At 40.1% G+C, this 22,021-nt stretch overlaps 1 protein-coding gene across 1 annotated transcript in view; it reads right to left on the reverse strand.

Annotated features, from left to right (window-relative positions):
• The window catches only part of SPATS2L (spermatogenesis associated serine rich 2 like), a 151,292-nt gene extending 135,676 nt beyond the window's left edge, over positions 1–15,616 (reverse strand). Inside the window, exon 1 of the mRNA XM_055718041.1 lies at positions 15,598–15,616. The gene's annotated coding sequence lies outside the window, so the exon portion shown is untranslated. The remainder of the gene's footprint in view (positions 1–15,597) is intronic.
• Between the last annotated feature and the right edge of the window lie 6,405 nt (positions 15,617–22,021).

The following is a 22,021-nucleotide window of genomic DNA, read 5'->3' on the forward strand; positions in this document are numbered from 1 at the left end:
CTTCAGAGCCGTGGCAGTATTATCATAAAACCATTCAGATACTGCACATACCTCATTCTTTGGCCTGATTGCTATCACATGAACTTTGAAAAAAGCAGGCTCCTGTTTCTAATTAGTAAGGACATAAAAGTGTTTATGTAGAAGGAGAATCTAGAGAGTTTATTATGCAGAGTCCTGTTTGGAACCAATGTGGTTTTGTTGTGTATGTTAAAACTGACACAGCCAAGTTTGGTTACAGTCCGGTAGAGCATCTGCAACTCATTTATGTACTTTCAAATGCCACAACGATAAATACATACAGTTTTGTGACAATCTGAGAGTTACGTCTGAAAATGAATGAAGAGAAAGCATTCCAAAAGGAGTAAGACTATTTATGAAACCAAGATGGAACTGCTTAGACTGAATTTGGGGAATGCTGAGAATGGAGAGAAGAGGAAGATGTTTAAAATACACTTCTAAGGACTTGAGTGGAACTTGGTTTTTGCTCTCCTTATCCTATAGGAAATTACTCCTGCCATTTGCTTACTGGTGATATGCTTCATTTATATTGTGCAGGCATAGCTGCCTGCCCATGGAAGCACATTCAGGCGGATGGGAAATGGAAATGAGTTTGTTGATCACACAGCTGCCATCACTGTCTTCTCACAATTCTCCAAGGGAAAGCTCATTTTGGGTAGACATTCATTCCAGCATAGATCTCATCTACTCATGACCAAACTTCTGACTCAAGCCTGAGCTACAGGCTTATACCCTCTCGCACATGGACAGGACTCCTTCTCAGATGTTAATTTTAATCACAAGAATTAGCCTCACTAGCAATCCTAAAACAATCACCTCAGAGTAGGTATTGTTTAGACTTACCCAAGGGAGTCCTTATTGTCTGTTTTGTTTTGAAGTTAAGCATCTCTTTCTCTTGCTTTGGATCTCCTTCAAGGAGAAAGAAAACCGTCCAAAGCTGGATCTGCATTCATACTCTCACTATGGCCAAATCCAATGAACAGTCCTGGTGGTAGAATTGCAGTATAAGGTCTTAGGGTGCCAGTGACCTCTAACCTGCTTTATCCAGTCATACAAGCTCTAAAGAAGGACCTAAAACTCATACTTAGAAGGAATGTGTTTGGACAGTCGGAATTATGCACTTCTTCACTATTGCTGTCAGCCTCTTTACATTTTTTCTTTCTTTTTTTTTTTTTTTTATGACCAGAAAAATTGCTCTAGATATTCAGCGTTTATCAAAAGCCAGTAACAGCCCCCTCTGAAACATGGAAAAATGCGTATACTTGGATGGAAAATTTTAATTTGGCAGGCTATAAGTTATATGGCTTCCAACTTCCACATCAACAGGGACCATAAGCTAACTCCTCATGGGTGACGTCTTGTCAGGAAAGTCATGTGATCGCTGTATAGTTTCTACTTAGTCAATAGTTATCAACATACTTTTAGGTCTGGATTTACACAGCCTACTCTATTCAGCTCAAAGCATTTCCTATCAAGTCCAGAGGAGAAATGTTCCAGTCAACCATAGCCAGACATGCAGCCCATAGGTGGGCAGCAAATGTACCTTCAAACCAGCCTCAGACCTGCTCTAATTTACAGTGGAAGAAGTAGGAATGGGGCAAAGCTAGTTAAAAAAACTGACTGGCTTGAGAATTATGTGAGCAAAATTAGCTGTGACTTCTTGCCACAAGTTCTTCTGCAATCACAGCCCGGAGGCCTGGGTATAAAGTCCCAGTACAACCATGATGGGTGGGCTGTACTGCCTTCTTTCAAGAGACTGGAAAAGAGAAGGCATCCTTTTTGTTTTGTCTGCTCTCTCACTTCATCAATGGCCATATTTCACTATAAATAGGATGCCACAGTGAGTGTGAATATATGTCCAGCTATGGACATTTATCTCCTTAGAGCAGATCTAAACCTATCTGGGCAGAGCTTGCTGAAATGCTGATGGGAAAAAGGATGTCTGAAACAACAACAACAAAAAAAGAGCAAAATCAACAGCAATAAAGAAGGCTGAAGCTGCACAGGTGAGCAAGGGTATGTGATCTGAGTTAATGTCCTCCTCATTGTTCTGCATGTTAAAAACCTGATCAATAACAAACAGCAAACATCAGCTCTGTAGCTCAAGCCATGTTATCTCCATGGTTTATATTCTGAAAAATGAAGTATTTATGTTTTGTGCAAAGTAAATGTATGCCTCCACGATGGTAAATTAATTACAGCCCATACATTGGGTACTATCACTTTCTGCTTAAGTGCCTTCACGGTGGATTAACCTAAGCCGTTTTACTTTGCATTTGTGATAGGCTAGGCACACGCTGGTTTAATTTGTATTTCTGATATGCAGGGCCCTGACATAACCTAAATGCACATTCAAAGAATTTTATTTACTACCATGCAGCAAAAGCACTTTGTAGGATTGGAGTGAAAGGTGCAGGGAGAAAGCAATGCCAACACAGGTTGCTTTGGCAAGAAGAGGACACATCACAGCACAGACCTTAGTCTCATTCTTCCTAGCTTACTCTCGTATGACTTCATTGCTTCCCACGGTGCTACTTGTGATTTTTGCAGGTATAAGCAGGAGTAGAAAAAGGTGCAGATTGCCTGGCAACAGTCTGGTGAGGAGTGAAAAAAATAAACGTGGACCAGCACCACTGGGAGGAGCTATGATCCATCTTGAAAAAGAGGTGGCCATGAGTGGAAGAGAGAGAGTTTTGAGGGTCCTTAAAACATGACGTGTGACAAAGAAGTTTGCAAACAGCTGGCTTTGTACATACTTAGCCCACACAATGTTGAAGCAGTACTGTCAAACCACTTATTCTGCAAAACAACAAAGTTTTGGGCACATGCCCATGTAACAGAATACAGGGATGAGTCAATCATAAACCTAGAGGTGCTCAGTGAACTAAACAACCGAAGAGTTCACATGTTAGCGAACACTGAGAAACACACCCAAAAATCATCTATAACTGTGTTATCTTTGTAGGACTTCTGATAGAAATACTTTTTATTCTGTTCACTCCTCTTCTCTGTAATTGCAGGTTTGGTAGGAATCTAAATGCCTTGGCTGAGAAAAAGAAAAGGGTACAGCAACTGAAATGGCAAAACCCGATCATCATTATCACCCATGCCTGGTATAGAGAGTATTGCAGCAAAATACAGGCTTCAGTTGAAAAAAGCTCAACCAGCAAGTTATTGCCTGCTTTTAAAAGTGTGTTTCTGGGCTCCAAAATCATAATTTTGTCCAGTACAGAAAATTATGCCTTGGGAGTGTGTGTGTGTTTGCCACTTGCGTTGACATTCCAAAGTCAGGAAATCGACTTTGTAACTGGCTAGTTAGTCAGAATCTATGACTTCTGCTACAGTAGCTACCCATCTTTGTCTGGTTTTATGTGCTGTGTAGTCTATCGAGATTCAGCCAAGTACATGCTTTTGTCTGGCAACTCCAATGAGAACAGGGTTGGAAGACAAAAAGGAAAAGACAGGATCTTGATTTTTTGAACAACTCTTTGTTTGATGGGACACATCGAACAAGTGTCCCAATCATACCCAGTCTACTGACACCATGACCAAAACATCTGTGCTTCCATGAAGGCACACAAATATATCTCAAGAAGACAGGCTCACTCTCGCACTACCATCAAATTGCAGCAAGCAGTGAAAAGACAACGATATCACGGAAGTACCAACCAAGCAATGTTTATGCTGAAGTTAGGCACACGTTAAAGATCTGGAACAATGTCTTGTTGGTATTACTGAAAAAAACCAAACCTAGTTTAAGAGAGTCCTATAAGGTTAGGAGACGAACCCTTAGGCAGTGCCAGGGAATACATGTGATTACTCAGGTAACTTTCAGCTCAACATTCAAAGCCATCCCCTCAGTGTCCTGAATGCCTCTGGGACCAAGATGATTAGTTCTGGGAGCACATTTGCCAAATCACTTGGCACAGGTTGTACCATAGCTGCTCTCTGAACAAAGTTTTGGCAGTGACACTGGGATATGCCCATGCAGCACTGTCCAGTGCTCTGCAGCATGACTGGAGCCAGCCAGGCTTCCTGCAGCTGCCACAACCATGCCAGCCAGCCCGCCTAACTTGCAGCGTTCTTCAGAGTACAGGCACTACAAACAGGATGGCCAGAACCATATCTAGAACATCTGTACTTCCCCCTTGCAGGGGTGCAGGTGTTTCCATCTTCATAATGTGCTCCACCACTAGTCTCGAGCTCCCACTACTAACCCCTGTTTTGTTTAACTGCTTATAACAGAGATCAGAAAGGAAAAATTCCTTGTAGGGAGGATTAGTAATTTAGTGAAAGCCTGCACGGACAAAAAAAAAAAAAATCTGCCATAAAATAAAGCATGACCTGGAGTTTTCAAAGGACTAGCAAGGTTTGAGAGAAAACAGGTACTCCCAAGCTATCACTGCCCTTTGCAGGGATCCAGCTCTGTGGAAAAATGCAATGTTCTGACTTGTGAATCTAATCCAATTTATTTTTTTTTAACTAGGCTGCTGTCCAAAGCAATATATTAAAGAACTTCCTTGATTCACATTTATTTTCCCATTTTAGCTTTCTGGAAATGGACTCTGCTGACCACATTTTTTGTTTGGGTTATTCACCATTTCCAAAAGTAATGAATTGTTACTCATTTGAGGGGTGGAGTGGCAACTTTAAAGCATGACTCCTCACAATACTGAATTTATTTTTCATTTGCAACTGATCAAATTCTGCAAGTAGAGTGTGGAAATTTGCAGATATGACTAAGTCAATCAACCACTCATGTGAACCTGGAAACCTCAGAATTTTATTTTTTAAATGCTGTTCCCAGCTGCAATGCATGCAGTTTTTAATGTGTTACAGGACATTGCATTAGAAGTATGCAGATTTCAGCCAGAAGCTTTTTAGTATGCTATTGCAGACAGTGCATCTCACACCTCCCTGTCCCTCTCCCTCTTGGATTAGGCATATTTCCTGAATGATCATTAGGCACATATAACTAATCTCAGTCACCACCTATTGAGAAATGAAAGAATTAAGCTAGTTGATATTCACAGATCACTTCATAAATCAGACCCGTCTCAAAGGCATCGCTCGCTGCAGCTCAGCTACCATTCCCACGAGGAGGGTAATAAATACTATGTTTGCACTGCAAGTTTTGTCAAGATGAGATAAGATGATTATGTAGTGCGAGAGACTGTTCTGATCTACCTGATGCCGTCAAAATTCCTCTGCCTCCAAGACAGAAACAAAGAGTTACCACAACCATAAAGAAAAACTACAGCAGCAGTAGTTATAGAGGCTTGAAGATCCCTTCGAAGGTCCCGAACTCCTCACAACGCAGCTGGCAGCACAGCTGCCATCACCAGCACTGCCCCATGCCCAGACCCACTTGGTGAGCCAGCACTGCTCTTCAGACGGAATGGTGGTGGCCACCAGGTACCGCCTACAGACAGCCTAGCTTCTCTGCACTACACTACACACAGACAAGCGGTGTATGACAAGGGAATTAGAGCTTCATAAACTGTATGCTTTTGTGTCAAACGGGCAAAGGAAGAGCTTCCTTTGCACTTAAAGAAACAGGAAAATTTTGATGTTATTAACTTACTAGAGTTAACTACGCTTTCAATAGCAAACTATTTTCTAGCTTCTTCTAAAACACAGAAAAAAAAACCCAAACCAAACAAGAACAAGAAAGCCCTCTTCTTCAGAATAACATTGCATGATTCTGTATTTTTAGATTAAAGAGGCACACTGGCAGAGCTATAAAATACATAAACACAGTCATAAGAAACTAGTTTGCTTGTACCTCTAAACCCTTCTCTGGGTTTTAAAATGGAGGACTTCTTCCTTGTTTTGAGCACATTTCCTCTGGATTTCATGAGGTGAGGGCTTCCTGCTGCTTGAGAAGGTTCCCTTTACAGAATGCTGAACAATGAGTTTGGAAAAGTTTTGATTGATAATAGCTTACATATGGTGTTACAGAAAAGGAGTCTATTTTAAGTGTCCTTCTTCTCTGAAAAGGCATTTTAAAGAGCCATCATGTGCTCTAAACTTGCTGGCAACACATCGAACCCCATCTTAGAGCCTGCCTCTGGAACTGCTCCCTGGCCTGTGATGGAAACATACTAGTCCACCATAACCCTTACTAACACTCAAAAGAGTGGTGGAAGTACATTTTATTTCCTACGCTTGTGAGGTTTTAAGAATATGGCAGGACTGGCATGTAACACGCAATTCAGAAGGATTCCTAGAAAACATTTGTACACTGTTGTCAGGTACATGGATCCAGAGCAATAGATGAATGCATCTTCCACATAAATTCAAAGAAAGGGAAAAGACACTTGGTTATGGTTCAAGCCTACTCTCCTCCCTAGTGTTCTGACTTTTTAAAATTTGATTATCATACATTATTACAAGGAAATACGAGTTTTAGTTAAGGAGATGTTTTGAAATGTATTTGACCAAATATCAGGGAAAAGAAAGTGCATGAAAACTTTTTATTAAGATGAGTCTTCAGGTCTTTCTCCCTTTTCATCAAGATCTAATCGCAAAACATAACATTAGAGCACATTGTCATCCAAACATAATCATACATGTTGGCTTTCAGATAAGAAGTTCGTATTTCTGACCATTATCAAGGATTCCAGGAATTATTCTTTCAGCAAATAACAGGCAGGAAGGACACAGTGACCTTGCAACACTTGAACCTGCATTGATAGCAGTTTGCCAGCTTAAATTTTGCCTACGATTTCCACAATTACACAGCATTTCCTTTTCTAAACAGTTACATTGCTTTATAAAACTGTTTCTGATTATTCACAGAAGGGTGAAATAATCCCCATCAACTTTAGTGATTACAAAAATTTCCAAGATAAAAGTAAGATTATCCTTATCAAATTCTGTAAGAAAATAAGTATTAGTTAGTAGCCATTCATAAATGTTTTTCTAAATGTCTACAGCTCTGACAAGTCACTTGGAACAAAACAAAAAAAACATGCAGAAGGTGGGGCTCTTTTTCTTATGAATTCCCTCTGAATTCACTGCGTTTTCTATCAATACATTATCAACATTGTTCATGTACAAAACCATTTGTTCATGGTAACAAGAGCACTAAAAATTATCTGTCATCTGTGACAAGTCACTTGAGAAAGCAGATGAGTGTTTCTGTTCCTGTTTTCTGAGTATAAAGTTTTGTGTAATGGGAGCAATATAAAGGACTTTAAAGCGGCTGGTGTGGGAAGGGAACAATGGAACAACTTACCTTCCTTCAACCATAGATCAGGTTCTTAATTGTCACATAATGATCAGCAGATATATGCATACAAAGAATTAAACTTTAAAGTATTATCAGAGTAAAATTTTTCCTCCATGTAAGTGTATGCTGATAAGTGAGAAAACAAGTGTTTTCATCAGCTTTACTTACCCCACAAGGCTTTTGCTGTCATCAACAAACATCAGAGGTTCAGAAGATGATTCTCCATCAGAAGATGATGGAGAAAGATGGTGGTTATCAAAATTGCAAACTGTTACCTGGTTTTGGTTAAACTACTTCAGAGCTTGCATACTTTTTCCTAGCATCAGCTTGAATTAACTACAGGCTAATTCCATAAATACACAAGGCCAAAGTTATCTCTAAGGTACAGCAAAGATTATTTCAATCTAAATTAAAACCACCTGAATTTTAATGCAAACTAATGAAAAAGTCATGTGTACATCCATTCATCCAAAGTTCAATATTTTTGAAATTTCAAGACAGTATTGGTGCCTTCTGCCTGATTCAAAGAAATGTTTTATTATGGAAGTTAACTTCACTGAGCTCGTAATGCAAATAAGTAAATGAACAAAACAACTTAGCATTGGACAGTTCATAATGTTAGTATCATTGTTGACATCTATATTAGAGACAATTGTGCTCCTCAGTCTTTTAAGCAACGGGTGACTTCATACAGCATTCATAGCATTAGCTTGTACTGGTAAAATGAAAAGCATTAGTTTAGGCAAAAACCTTGGCAGAAGGACGGACTTCAGCTTTACATCATAATCCTATGTAATAGATCATGACATTACAAAGGGCAAATACCTCAGTGTCTTACTGACAGGTCTTGCCATTTTAGAGGTATTTTTACACTGTGATATTTTCCTCATCCTTGTGAGAGCTCTTCCTTGCCCCTCAGTAAAACTTCCCTTTTCCCTTCTGAGCAAGAATGCAAGTAGAACCTTTTAGACATGTGGCACAATGTATTTTGCCAATTCAGGGAATATCAAGGAGCCCACACACAAACTCCTTTTCCCTGCTACTTCCAGCTCCAGGAACAATGTTTACTAGAAAGGCAATTCGTTTCCCTGGAAGAAAACAGGGAGTGGATAAATGCTACCACCAGGGAGCATTTAATATTCTTCATAAACAGTCAATTCAAGTCAGCGCATGCAGACTCAGAGAATGCAACTGCGATGCCAAGGAAAAACATATGCTTTCTATACAGAAACAATAAAAACTTTCCAAAACTGTCTTTCAAGATTCTCTTTCTTCTTCAGCCTGAGCCAATGCAGTCTAACCACAGGGAGTCATTTGGGAGAATCATGCAAAAATGTCTGCCTCAACTGATGCTGCATTGTTCCTTGCAGCATTCTGAAGCAGTTTCCTTTTCAGCAAGTTACGCTCAGTACATCCTGCGCTCCATTTATTTTTCCAGCGAAGGTTCCCTAACACAAGCGAGTTTGTCTGAAAGACTGTTGCTCCATTCCTTGTCTCTGCTGCCTCTCCACGTGAAATACCATCACTTCAGCGAGAAGAGATACACTACATCTGTTCTGACTCCCTTTATTACAAACTAGACAAACGGGTGGCCTGCCTGGAAGGGGTCAGAAGAGAGTCTGGGTCTTGCGTAGCTTGAAACTTTGCATCTCAAACCCCAGGACTGCAACTGACCGATAGCTTCAAATCAACACTCCCATCCACTGTTTCTCTGCAACATTCTTCCCCTAAGCATCTTAAACGGCTAATGCTAAAATTAGCATCCAGAAAAAAATTGTCTCTCTCTTGTATAAAAAAAGAGAGTAGCTTTTATTGCTTTTAAAGGAATAAAGATAAGACAGTAAGATGGCTTTTGAAGAGAAACAACAGACTTACCAACGGGAAGTTCAATTGTAACTAAAACAGTGACACACAGACCTCTGCATAGGATTGTTTACTTACTCAGGCATGCTTTACAGTCATCAAGCAAGCCCCTTCCAGCCAGGTAACAGGCAAGCTGAGGGTTAGGATTTTATTCTCAAAAATTTCCTGTATTACTTCAGAATCCTTGTTAATTCCTCCCACCTTCCACAGATATGCATAAATGTATATACACACATGACTCGAGGTGACCCACACAGATTTTAATTCTAGGGCAGGAACTAAAACGGTCAAGAGGTTTTTCTGTTCATTGAAAAAAAAGCCATCCAGTTTCATTGTGTAGCCTACTTTTTCATCTAGTGAGAAGTAAATTCCAGAACGGCTGCAAAAATGGTCTGTAATCTTCTAGATAGGGGAATACAAACCAGGTAATTTAAGTACAAAGGCATCCTTTTTTTTCATTTGCACATACATCAAACATTCTGAGGAACAGTATGCCATACAAGAAAATCCTTCTGCACTCTGAGCTTTCTACCAGAAAAAGTAATTGTCAGGTGCTGATCTTGCATATAGCCAAGGGATTATTATGAATTCTGGCCTCATGGAAAATGTAGTTTTAGAAAGTAGTAGGGAGTTTTGTTAACAGTTTTATATATATATATATTATTATTATTATTTATGTATTTATTTTGAAGGGGAATACTGAGAGACTGTCTGTGCCCAGTGCATTCAAATTCTCCTGGGCTGGGAGGATTAGAAATGCTTTCCCTTCCTAAAGAGGACTGAAGAAAGCACACAGAGTAAACTTCTGGTACTTTAAATCCCCCTTAACCAGAAAAAGTGGAAAAGCTTAAGCCTCCGGCGACAACAGCTAACAGAATTGCATTTAGGTGGCTTTGACTTACAAAGCAGAGTTTGGGCAAGAATGCCACCACCTCCTTAAAGTAAGGTATATGCCACTTAGGGAAAGGAAAAGAGAATCTCAAATGCCACCACACAGATAACAAGATCTAAAGCCCTTTTTTTATTTTCACAGGCAGGGCTGGTGAACTAGCTCATGCTTGTATATCATCTCCACCTGCAAACATGAGTAAGCGCTGTTATCAGCTCCTGTCTCACATAGATCCTAAACCTCCACCTCCTAGCATAGAACTGGGGACACTGGATCTGGAGGATACACAGTCCTAGACTTCAATGTCAGAGAAAAGCTTCAAAAAAAAAAAGCCTTTAATGAGCGTACAAGTTTAGAAAGCCAGAATAAAACAAACCAAAAGCAGTCAGATCTCAGAGCTTAGTTTGTTTTACAAATAAATTTTACAAATATTAAGCCACTACCATCATTTAGGACTGCTTGTGATCAGCAATACTGGATCAGAACAACAATAACAAAAAATTAAGGGGAAGATCAGTATGTTATACCAGGATGCCAACAACTATGCAGGTGATGGTCTGATGTAACAAGATTCACTCAGGGACAGTGGGCTGCCCAAGCACCGGTTCAGCTGCAGAGACCAGGCTGCACCAGGAAGAACTGCTGCTAAAAGGTGGCACAACCCTGCAACCCAGCACTGCAGGGCAGATTACATGCGCAGATGGAATACAAATGATTTCTCATGCTTCCACAAGGCACTTGACTGCTGGACCAGTCCAATATCTGAGCAAAGAACCCAATGACTTCTGAGCAGTCTGTACTCCTTTGGGAGCCCAGTCTTGCACAGTTTTGTTTGTTTGTTTGTTTTAATTAAAAATGGCAAAGAAGTAACAGAGAGAACAGGTAGCCAAGGAGGGGAAAGGAGAGGAGTAAACCTTCCTTTGCCTGCAATTAAATTGTTTGCAGTGTGGAGCACTTCAGAGCATTACGCTGACTGCTGCCACATGAGGATCCTGGGGAGAAGCAGCACATGCTGCAGCAGTACTCAATTCATGAAGGTGCGCATGATGAGTTTTTAATCACCACTGGCTATTGTCTCTTTTCCCTAAGAAGCACAGCTGTTAACCAGAGAACTACATAAAGCAGGAAGTACCTTCCACTTTCCTTTTCTAGTGTTTCAGGAACAGTAAATGAGACTGGGTCAGGAGCTTATAAATAAGATGAAGCTTTAAGGTAAGCTAACAAACACAGGAGAGAGCTTGCAAGAGAATGAGCACTGTTTCTTCTATTTTGGCAAGTAGTGCAGTTCACAATTTGATTGCTGAACCAAAATACTCTGTGTTGCACTGTAATTCAAGCTCTGCCTCTTTTCATCAATGTCCGGCACATGCCTTCCCCCCAGCCTCCCATCCTGACTGCCAGGAAGGTCTAACTTTTGGCCCTCTGCCTATCCCAGAGGACTATTAAATAGGAAAGAGAATTATAATGTAAAAAAATAAGCCACTGATACTTAAGTCTTAAATCAATATTAGAACAGGAAGCTTTCGTCTGGTATATGGGTCAGGGAAGTATTTGAAGCACAAACACTGGGCAATTTGATTCATGGAGAGGGCTGGCTCAGAGAGCACTGCTGCTCTCAGGAAAACAGCATACAGCTGCTCTGGGCAGCCAGGCTGTCCACCACGTAACACCACAGAGGCTATTTTTCTGCTCCAAGACCATGCTAGGGTAGAACAGGTCTGGTTTCATGCAGCTTTGGACTGCACTCACAGTGAAGAGAGGAAAGTCATTGTTCCTGCTCTGTGACAAAGCAACATGCACAGTAAGATTCAAGAACACGTTCCAAGTAGTTCTTTAGAAGACTTACCAAACTGGGAAACTGAGGATCAGATTTATAAAAGGAATCTAAAACTGGAATTATAAAGTCTGCAATGTGACCAGGCACTCTGGTCAAAATTCTGGGGAAAAAAAGAAAAAAACACCCCAAAACAAAACCCAAAATAAAAAAATGAAACCAAACAAAAAAACCCCAACCAACCAACAAACCAAAATTTCTAGAAATTCACAAAATATAAAAGGCAAGAGTAAAACTATGCAATCCATGGTACTTATACAGAATATTTGGTAGGACTGGGGCTAGCACACTCAGCAGCACCTTACATTGCTGAGTGCCCAGGCCCCTTGGTGAACGGCAGCCTATTCTGAAGCACGCTGAAATCAAAGGGAGTCATTTATAGGACTGAATAGGTTTTGAGTCATGTCTTATGTGAGCTGACTTCAGCAATGCAACTGCCTAATACCATGCACTGAGTCATTGAAAATCCCTAGGTACTCAGGCCTTTGGAAAGACAGAGCCGTCAGGCTTTAAAAGCACATGCTAACGGCAGCACAGATACTGGAGACAGACTGTGACTCGACAGAAACTGCACTAGGCTAAGCCTGGAGAACAGTGCTCCCTTGCTGGCTCAGCAAGTGAACCTGGGTACTCAAGACCTCCTCCACCCCCTCCCCATTTCCATCTGTGAATGAACATATTAAATAAAATGCTCTGAAAGCTGCATGTAAAATGGGTTTTTCATTTCTCAGCGATTTAGAAAGACCGGTTACAATGGTTGGCTTATAGAGCACACATACATTAACATTTCTGTATGTGTACAACACCTTTTTAAGGGTGATATATAACTTAGGTTTCTGTACCTTATCCTCATTACAAATGCACTGAGGGATTAGTGCCTTACATATGCTGTTATATCACTGGTCGTGAGCTGGTTAAACAGACATATATTCAGGAAAATATCAAGCAGTGTAGCAAGCATAAACAACAGTTGTTACTCAGGATTTCATTACACCTGAGAACTAAACATGAGGAAGGTGAGCAAAATGGAAACAATAAACAGCAGGATTATTTTCCCAGTGTGTCATATATTTATATATGCCTTCTGACCCCTCTGAAGTGTTTATGCTTTATGCCACGTGGGGACTTCCTTTGGTGCTTTTATTTAAAAAAATTGCTTAAAGGTGCCCACACACAGCTCCACAGTGCATGGTTTAAAAATTCTGGAAGACCCATCCCAGTACAACAGTAGTAGTCACGCAGCAGCTTGCACACTGTCTGAAGAAGTTCCATGCAGCACAGTCCACTCTTGCCTGGGACGACAAATTCAAAATATGAAGAATTACAAATCCATATCGCTCCTCAGTACTCTCTTCTCAGGGACAATACTCCTCTATTCCCAAAGTGACCTTCCTTCCACATTTACTTGGTGTTGCTCTCATCTGCATTGGTGGAAATCACCACTAAGAATACTAGGATGGTATAAGGTGTTGAGAGTAATGGGATGGGAATTCTAAAAAGCTATTTAAACAAGTGATTAATAACTGTGCTACATTTAAATCCCCTGAACACATACAGTGTTTCCTATTAAGGACCTCTGATCCACATTTAGGGCCACACATTCAAATATCCACTGAAAATACAATCTTTCTGGACGATTTCTAGGGGGAAGAAAAAAAACAGAAGAGGAGAAAGCATGGAAAACAGACACTGAAACTCAAAAACAGAGCTGTTTCACAAAGGAGCATAAGAAACTCATCTAAATTAAGCTGTTACAGCAGACTGCAGGACTAACGCGCAAATGTTTGATGCATACCAGAGAACCTTGAATAAGAAAAGGCATGTGAATAAAATATGACTCAATAAAATAATTCACGCTGAAATGACGGGATTTTAATGATGTGCAACTTCAGCCCTGTGAATATGAAGCAGAAAGCACCTCAGGCATTTAGGGCCCTGATGACAGAATTACAAATTTATTCAGTGATTTACTTTATGCAAGATTATGCTGGATGCAGCACTTGGCAAAAAAAACAAACCAAAAACCCCACAACACACAAAACCCAACAAACAAACAAAAAATAACCCAAACAAAACCCACAGAGACCAGCTTATCAAGATGTGGTCTTCATCAATAATCAGCCCTACCAGTTTAAGAACACCTGAAGTGACAGCACCAAGCCACTTCCTTCAGATACCCGTGCGCTCCAAATCGCTGTGGAGTCAGTAAAGGCATGCTGCAATAGTGCTGTCAAGACTACACAAAGAAGTGCAACAGAAATGCAGGCAAGGAAAACGGAAATATGTGAAAGTGTGTATATGGATTTCAAAACACTTTTTTTCAGGACTAACTTGGGAACATGGAGAACTGACGCATGTGGGAGAGGGATGTGTATCTGCATAAAAGCTCCAAAATAGTTCCCAAATCATGCAGGAAGAAAGCAAGAATGGTAAAACAATTACATATGGTGCTGTTCACAAAGAAAACAGGAAATATAGTTCACTAGAGAGAAATACAGAAGACTACTAAAACAGGCAGCCTGTTGTGAATGCAAACAAGAAATTAACAGATGAGAAAGCAATTCAAAACTCCCCCACAACGGCTCTTACAATCCACAAAGCCCAGCAAACCAGCTAAGGAGCAAGCAAGCAACACTAGATATCTAACTGAATCCTCTTTGCTTTGCAGCTCATTCTACACCTAAATTGTACAGGGAGAATTCTTTAAGTAGATGTCTAGTGAAAGTTCAAGAAAAATTTTAGCAATAAAGAAAGATCACGTAAATGTAAGTTACAGGAGCACTGACTTAGTAAAACTACACAGAAGCAAAAGAAAACAATTAGGACTTTTGTGCTCAAACAATTGGCTGGATTACTGCTTGAATGAACACAGAAATTTTGCATATCAAATAAACCCTATTGAGAGTTAGGATATCCATTTACATAAGAATATGACTAGAGACCTGTGCAGAAGTGGGCATGCACTGTGATGTTGGACTCTACTCAATTTTCAGAATCACTTGCATCCAGACAGGCCTTGAATTCCAGTGACACAGATACGCCTGTCCCAGCAGAAACATGCAGACAAGCAGCAAGATAAGAGCTCATGAAAATCTGAGGACAGGAAGCTATTGCTGGCCTTGGCCTTCCTCTGGCATTTTTTGAATGTCTGAATCAGCAAACTTTTTTTTTTTTTTTAAAGTAGCTTTGGGCATAATCTTTGAAACAGATTTTTTTCCAGGTTTTTTTTTTTTTTCTGGACATAGGATGAAAGGAATAAACATAAAGAAAGCATAAGCAAAGAGAAAAAACGGAAGAGCATACTGAATATAGCAGAAAGACCAGGAACACATAGGGTGAAAAACCAAGTGAAAAGATACTATATACTATATGTATATATAGTAGTATATATATATAAAGATATATATACTACTATAGGTATATATTACTATATTATATATAGTATTATATATATTATATATTATATACTTAATAATATATATTACTATATATTACTATAGGCAATGTGTCATTGGACAACAAAAAACAAAACCAATAAAAGCAACCCAAAACCCCAAAAAATCCCAACCAAACACTGAAATAAATCCTTACTGGTCACACACAGGGTCAGAAATAATGCTAGGGAGAAATCTCAAGTACTCCTTGCTCCTATGCTTAACAGTGGAAACGAGATCCTGCAAACCAAGCTTGAGAGTACATAAATAGAAGTATGAAATTAGAGGAAATTATTCCAACACCAAGTAAATACAGAAGGCTTACCTGCAGTGGTGTGCTTGGCTCTGGTTAGGGTATTAGAGACACCAAGGTATTAAAGAAAAGGCAAGCAAATGACTCTATGACTGCAATGAGATTAATGCATCCGCGAATGAGTACCACCAGTTAACTTCCTGAATTAGCCGCTGTACAGATGCAAGGTTAGGAAAGAAAGGGGTTGTGTGAAAGTAAATAATTAGAAAAGCAAGATGACTATTTGACTGCAGGCTTAATCTATCAGTCTCATGAGAAGGCACTGACTGCAAAGACAAGTAACCTGAGGTCTTGCAAATTAAGGCTTCAGCAGATGTGCCTTCACATTTTAAAGCTTTCTCAAGACTTCCCTCACAACTGAGGCAAATCAATAAATGCTCTAGATTTAGTTTCTTACTGATAATACAGATTATCCTACTTTTTTAATACAAATTCAATAAAAAATCTATTGCCTATTTAGGCTACCAACAGGCTAGCGGAAAGGAGAATTTCTTGTAGGATTCTGAGGTGGGCTCCTGACAAGAGCAACTATAACACTGAAATTTCTGAGAAAAATGAATACTCATCTATCTTTTTGCAGAGATGAGCAACATCCAGTCAGTAGAGAATACATCCAGTCAGAACACTGATTTTCTCACAATGTTTTTATTTTACTGAGTTTTTCGAAACTTACTTCCATTTCAGGGCAGTTACAGCCGCTGCTCTAGAGTCACAATACATACAGCTTCCTCTTCTATATGAATCTTGCACTACCATCCACCTTTGATCCCCTTCCTCTCTCTACTTCTGCTATTATAATTTCACAGATTTTGCCAGAAGGAGCCACTAGATCACTTAAGCAGATCTCCAGTATGACGCAGGCACTAACTTCCACCCAGCTACCCCTGCTGAAACCCATATACCTCGGTGAAACAAAAGCAAGACATTCAACTGTATACTGCAGGAGACCCTGCAGCATGAGCTGTACCCAGGGACACTGTACTAGCAGAAAACTGGGCAAAAAACACGCATATGATTCCATCAGGAAATGACAGCCTCCACTGCAGAGAAAGACAGTAAACCTTACCAAAATAGCATTCAAAAAAACATTTTTTCCAACCCTGAATCTGAAAGTAGAATATGAAACACATAAGAATGACTGGCCAGATAAAGAATCCACTTTTCCCTTAGACGTCTATGCTCTCTCTCAGCAATCAAACGCTTTCTTCAGCTCTGATGAACGGCTGGTGTCTAGGAGAGAATAAAAAACAAAATACAAACAAACCAAAGCCATCACAGAATAATGTAAATGATAACAGAAAAAGCCCTCCTTTACTCACTACTCAAGGCTACCTAAGATTTTTATTGTCATTACTGTTTTAATGTAACTGAAGGTTGATATAAATTCAGACTCAAAATATGATCTGTCAATTTGCTTCTGAAACTTTAAAGTAGATAAAAATCTATAATCCAAGCCACAGTGAGTGCACCATCTTTACAAGTACTTGTACAAATATTTTACTATCCTCTTAGACAGAGGGCTGGAACCTTATAGCAAGAGTGAAGTCACACAATTTAATTGTCACCAGTGGGTTGCACCATGCTTTCCTAGGCAGAGATTGAACCACAACAGCAGGAATGATGCCTTATGAAAGCACTTCTCAGCAGAAGTCCATACAAAATCCTAACCTATACCAACAACCAGTGCACACTGCACCCAGAGGATCAGTAATTTCTCTCTTGTTCTACCTTATGCAAAATACCTCTTATCTCAGAGAAAAAGAAAGGTGACTTAATGACATTAATTACAAAAACATAGGGAACAGGCTACCAGCTCAGAAGGCTGTGCTATAGGGGGCTGAGCCTGAGGTAGACCTAAGGGACAGTCACCCCATTTGTAATTAAAAAGGACAAAGTGCCTAACTAAGCTCATGACAGATTTTAATAATATATGTACTTTGAACATACAAGAAATGAGAGATTTCAGGCAGCTGCCAATCCAGAGTAGATCACTTCATGATTTAATGTCCACCCCAATCTAGCCAGCAGTGATTAGATGTTCATCTGTCTAATGGTCAGTGCCTTGCATGACATGAGTTATGGACTACACAAATTCATTGTCATTAACTTGCTCTTCACTTTATATTGCAGTCCCTCAACCCTGTTCCCTCTGAAAGTATATTAAAAAATCCCCCACATCATTATTTATATTCATCAGCTCTCAGTTTACACAACAATAAACACATTATAAAAGAGTAACACCACAAGTAACAACCTTGTTTGTTGTTCTGCAGATAAGAAGCACAAAGGTCCTCAGTGTAACGCCACCAAGCACAGAACCAATGTTCTGACAGACCCCTGAACTTTCACAAGGCCACTCACTTAATCTAATTGCGCCACTGAAACTTCAGTTTCCAGACGTGGCAGCTGGTACTTGAGTTATGGATGCTGCACTTGCCAAGTGGTTCCAGAAAGTTCAGAAGAGAGAGATTATCAAGGCATTTCTTCTTCTCCCCTTTTTTCATTCTAGATTTCTAGGGATGTGCCAGCTGCTAATTAGTGTAAGGCAGATATAGCCTGTAGGTGCTCTGATTTTCCACAGCTTTATCTGGGCAGCCTCTTCCATACTGCCCCAATCAGACAGTGAAACCTCTGCAAACTTAAGGCTGGACTTCAGCTCTAACCTTGGAAACTCAGATCCTTCCCTCATACACGAATCAGTCAAAGTACAGCTTGCTATGTAAAAGGTTACTGTCAACTGCTAAACATAATTTAGAGGAACATTCAAGTCACCGCTTGTTTCCCTAAGCATGCCAAATCTCCCATGTCCTTAAGGCAAAGGGCTGCATCATTGGTGAGATGCCATCTCCTCTGCCAGGTGTGACAGTAGCAAACTGGGGATAGATTTCCAGTGCGAAAAAGGCAGGTTTGTCCATGTGGACAATCTCGTCCTGACAGCCTGACACTGCAGTGATCTGACCTTGCCTACACATGCACTTTACTTGGCCTGTCCTGCTCCTTTCCCTCATAGATCCTGAGCACTACAGTACTGAGCTCACTATCAAAAGCCTTGTTCTCTGACAGCAGAGGGAGAAAATGGCACACAAGAGAAACTTCAGCATGTCTAATTTTAGCTTGCCTCTATTCCTGACAGAATAACTTCAAAGGCAGCAAAAAAGTTGCAGTCTGCTCCCATTAAAGTTTCCCCATCAACTTTAATAGCAGGTACCTTGTATTAGGAAAAGCACACATCACTGAATTCAGACAAAATACATGTAAGAGACAAAGCTGTGACAAAGGGGTGTTTTCAACAGTGCTGTACATGTACATAGCGATTTCCTTAACCTCCATCCTATTTGGCAGGACTGTAAAAACCCAAAAGAACAGCACATCAGAAATGGGGGGGGGGGGGGGGGGGGGGGGGGAAGGTAAAAGACAAGGAAGGAAACCCTTGTGACTTACTGCTGTCAGTATTCACTGTGCAACTCCATTTGGCCCAGCTGCCTTTCCCAGCTGTGCAGGCAGTGCCTGCTTTTTTTAACAGCTAAGTACCTCTTCCTACGCCCACACATGCTCCAATGCTTAGAGATCAACAATCACATCCATGTATGAGGGAGAAATGAAACTGAAAAACTTCCCACTACACACACTTGCATTCCATCTCATATAAGCTAGGAGCCATCATGTGACTACAGCCAGCAAGGCATCTCAAAGGCTCCCCACCTGCAGCCAATGAAGCACATGGGGCAGAAAATAAGCTTTAACCACAACTGTGAAGTTTTGAAGAAGTACAATCGTTACTGTGACAAACAATATGACTTTTACTACTAAACAGCTTTCCAGCCGTAAGATCTGAAAATAGTTAACTAAATATAACCTGAAGTAAAGGTAAGGTCAAGCTTGAACATGCCTTAAAAACTGGAGAAAGTTGAACTCGGCTCCCGAATTAATCAGACAATGCTGGGACAGGAGGGAAAGGAACCACCATCAACATGATAAACATACTTCAAAAATGTGATATAAAACTAAGGTTTGCTACTGTCAGACATGAAGGTGCCTGTGTGAATTCACTTGTACAACTCACCTTTCCCATATTAAGAATGCTGTTAAATTGCCACTTTAACATGGGTAGGCACCAAAAAGAGAACACAAGACACCATCATTGACTCAGGATGAAAGACAGTAAGAATATCAAGACTTTTTAGTAAGACAAGTCTAAACGACTTGAAGAGCACTTGAACGAGAATCAATGCTTCTACCATGTTATTCTTTATCCCTCGTACGCTCTTATTGACAGCCACAATAGCTTTGTGACCGAGGCCATCTACTGGTGAGTGGGGTGTGCAAATTAATGGAGTTTTTGTTGGCCAGCTTTAATTAGTGCTTGTCAAGATTTAGACGCGGGCATTGACATTGTGCCAAGCAGCTGTCAGTAATGCGTAAACATGACCACAGCTTCGGATGAACAAATAAGGCTTCCCAAACTCCACATGAACCTACAGAAACATGATTTCATGCGAGAAGGATGCGGTACTTTGAATCTCCACCCCCTGTTCACACATAGTCCGGACACTCTGTGATCTCAGTGTTCTGTGTAAAATGAATCAGAAATGTCGGCGTTGCTAATAGAGGTATGAGTTTTACCCTAAAAACCACTACCAAACTTGGTAACATTGTTTTCAAGAATTACCAGGGCCTGAATTAAGAAGTCTGCAGGCTAAAACTGCAAATATTTCAGATGGGTACGCATGGTGATTTGCAGGCTGTACACCATGATTACTATTGTACTTGCCCCCCTAGCTTAAAGCAACAGAAATGAAAACCAGGCAAGGAGATGGAAGGGAAATAAAGAACACCTAAATCCTTAGACACTGTGATTTCTAAGGTGCTCGAGACAAACCAGCAAGAGAATTTGGGAGCACCAGCATTCTGTGACACAGTTCCTCACATCATTCCACTGTTCCCTGTTCAGCATCATTATTCCAAAATCATGAAGATGTTTCTAATGAAACACTTTTAGTTCTTTTTTAACATTCTGTAACACTCAAGTTAGTATTATGATTTTTAGGGTAAGGTGTGTCAACGGCAGCACTGGAAATCCCTGAATTGCAAGACGATATTCTCCTCCATCTTTGTCTTAGATCAAGATGAAGCAACTGTAACCCTTTATTCATCCTTTTTGCCACGAGAATTTGGGACAACCTTGACAGTATATAGAAATTTATTCCCTAGGAGCTGGCCTGAAGACACTAAATACATTTATCTTAGGTAATAAGAGGTTTGGGTACATACTTCTGGCTGGCAACGTAGAAACCAGAAGTTCCTGTTTTGCCTGAACAAGTGACATGAAGAAAAGCATTTCCACAACAGAAAACATGGACGCCGTAAGATGGCAAATGTCCTTCACCGACACTCACTTCAGCCTGATTAATTGCTATGATGAACAGAATTGTGACACAAAATTTATGGATGGTAGGTAAAAAGGAGTCAAAGCATCCTGTAAACTTCAGCATCCTCTTCTTTAAGATGTACATTTGTCCATTTTCCTTCCATGTTGGGTTTGGGGTTGTTTTGTGGGTCTTTTTTTTTGGTGGTGGTGGTGGTTTTTTTCTGAAGCTAATATTAGACTGTAAATCCAGTTCAATTACACCAGTTTTATTCACTGCGGAAGCAAACCACATTCCAGTACAGTAAGCTTAGTAATTTATGTGCTTTTCCAATTTATTTATGGTGCAATAAGGCAATGGGTAGTTTTGCATCTGATGGAGACTTGTAGTCTCCAGGATCATTTTAAAGATGAAGAACAGAGGGGTAAAAACCCCAAACATCCAACAGCTGCCCTCCCTTCAACCACAAGTCAAACACAACTTTGAAAGAATAGAATAGTGGATGTAAATTTCCAATTACATCTTTTTCCCCAGCAAAACTGTGTTATCAATTTGGAGCAGGTTCATATCAGATCATAATTTTACAGTGAACAAAAAAAATTTTTTTTTATTCATTACTAGTCATAAGGGTCTACTCTGCCTTTGCTTCCAGAAGTGGAGCACTAACTAGTAAAAAGGTAATCCCTCACCAGTCGTGACAGACTCCCATTTTGATATATCAAATCAAATGTAAAAAGACACTAATAAAGTAACCCAAATTAAAGATTAAGATATACCAGCATTTCTAGATAGACCTCTGTTACTTAAATGTGAAAGCAGACACTCCTGAATATAAAGATGGCTTCACTGGCTTTTGTCTTCTTTTGCTCCATAATAATGCCTTCTTTTAGAAGTATGCATCTGCACACTTCACTAGTGTTCTGCTTGTTTCTCCTGTTACTATGTCAAATACATCTGACTGCAGTTTCTTGCAGCACATCATTCAGTGGCCAAACCGGACATGCTACCATTTAGCATCGCTCCAGCAAATGGCCCACAGAATAATAAACATTTTTTTGCTTTGCCTCAAA

This window comes from Falco cherrug, chromosome 8 (genome assembly GCF_023634085.1).
Source record: "Falco cherrug isolate bFalChe1 chromosome 8, bFalChe1.pri, whole genome shotgun sequence".
NCBI classification, from domain to species: Eukaryota; Metazoa; Chordata; class Aves; order Falconiformes; family Falconidae; genus Falco; species Falco cherrug.